This window comes from Crotalus tigris, unplaced genomic scaffold, assembly GCF_016545835.1.
Source record: "Crotalus tigris isolate CLP2741 ecotype Arizona unplaced genomic scaffold, ASM1654583v1 scf7180000019050.494769, whole genome shotgun sequence".
NCBI lineage: Eukaryota > Metazoa > Chordata > Lepidosauria > Squamata > Viperidae > Crotalus > Crotalus tigris.
In genome coordinates this window covers 440,310-442,216 of record NW_024097344.1, presented here as the reverse complement: position 1 = coordinate 442,216, position 1,907 = coordinate 440,310, and the positions used below count along the sequence as shown (strand labels likewise).

General features: G+C 31.4%; 1 pseudogene; it reads right to left on the bottom strand.

Annotated features, from left to right (window-relative positions):
* Positions 1-655: 655 nt before the first annotated feature.
* Positions 656-773, bottom strand: LOC120315009 (annotated as a pseudogene).
* Between the last annotated feature and the right edge of the window lie 1,134 nt (positions 774-1,907).

The window sequence follows — 1,907 nt, the reverse complement described above, 5'->3', positions numbered from 1 at the left end:
TTTCTTTCGTAAGCCAACCACCTCACAGGCTTATTTGCATTACAAAAAGTATTATGTCTCATATAAGACAGATTGGTAGCCACCTGATCTGCCATCAACATATTAAATTGTTCCCTAAGCATCTTTATTGAAACCTTTAAGTTATTATCAGTTGGATTAAGAACAAGCGCTTCTTCTTTTAATTTAATCTCTTCTTCTATTTCTCTACGTCTTTGTAACCTTTTATCCCTAGAAACTTTATTTAAATGAATCAAGATTCCCCTCATATACGCCTTACTGGCGTCCCAAACCATGGGCATCGATGTACCCTTGTTCATGTTTAAAGCAAAAAACTCCTTTAAATGCTCTTTACATTTTTGTACAAACTCTTCCTGAGTAAACAAATTTTCGTTCAGTCTCCAGGGTCTTCTATTCCCATCTTCCAAATGTAGCTCCATCCACACCGGACTATGATCTGACAAGGTCCTGGGGAAGATTTTTACCTTCCTCACCCTAGAAAAGAAATCACTAGTAATAAAAAAAAAGTCAATCCTTGAAAATGACTGATGTCTATCCGAATAAAAAGTGAAGTCTCTATCACTTATGTTCCTTTCTCCCCAAATGTCAATAAGCTCCAACTCTTCTTTCAAATCAAAGAAAGTTTTGGGTAATTTAGTTTGAGTAAGTTCCAAAAATCCATTTAATATGTAGTCCTCAAATAGAGGACATATCAGATATTAAACTGATAAGAATAGATACTACACTTGATCTTAGCCAAAAGGCCAAGAAGTGAAATACAGCTTCCATTTCTACTCTCTACTTCATTTTTCCAGCCATTTATAGAAATTATTTCATGTTTGGAAATATTCTGTTTCTTCTTTCCCTTTCATTTTCAGTGTGAGCCTATCCATTTCTGCACAATCTAAAATTTTCCTGATTATGTCTTTTTTCGATGGTGTTTTCATTTTTCCAATACTGTGCAAATGCAATTCTCGCTGCTGTTAATACATGTAATGTTAAATATATACATTTTTGTCATAGTTCTCTGTAATTATACCTAAAAGAAATAATTCTTTTATTTTTACATTTCCAATATCTATCTGACATATTTTTAAACATTTTTGCTAGTCTTGCTGGTGGCAGGTGCCATCTGTAAAACATTTTATATAAATTTTCCTTATATGAGGTTGACATTGTCAATTTGTAATTTCTATCCCATAACTTTTGCCATTTTTTCTAGTTCTATATTATAACCAAAATTTTTCGCTCATCTTATCATTGTTTCTTTAACTTATTCATTTTCCATTTCCAGAATTAACAAAAAATATACATTTTCTTAATTGTTTCTCATCTGAAGTTAACAAAATCTTATCAAATACAGTTTGTTCTTTGTAAAAACCAAATAATTTAACATCTTTTTCATATCTACTTTGCAGTTGTAAATGTGCCCACCACAACAAGTTGATACCCTGATTTTCCAGTTCTTGTTTAGATTTTAAATTCCCTTCAGGATTTAGAATATCTCTGTATGTCCAAGTTTTTTCAAAATCTACCAAGTTTGAATGTACAAATGCTTCCAAAGTTGACAACCACCTTGGAATTTTCATCTATATTTTACTTTTAATTTTTTCCCATATTGTTAAGAATGCATTCCTTATATAGTGATTTTTCCCATACCATAAAAAAGCATGCCACCCCAATTGTAAATCATGACCCTCCAAATATAACAACCTTTTGTTTCTGAGAGTTATCCATTCTGTCACTCATGTTAAAATAGATGCTTGATAATACAGAACCTACTCTGGTAACCCAAAACCTCCATTTTCCTTAGTATCTTGTAATGTTTTCATCCTAATTCTAGCTTTTGTTTTTTTTTTTTTTTGTTTATCTGTGAGGTTCTTGACTATTACTTTAGTTTTTTCTTTATT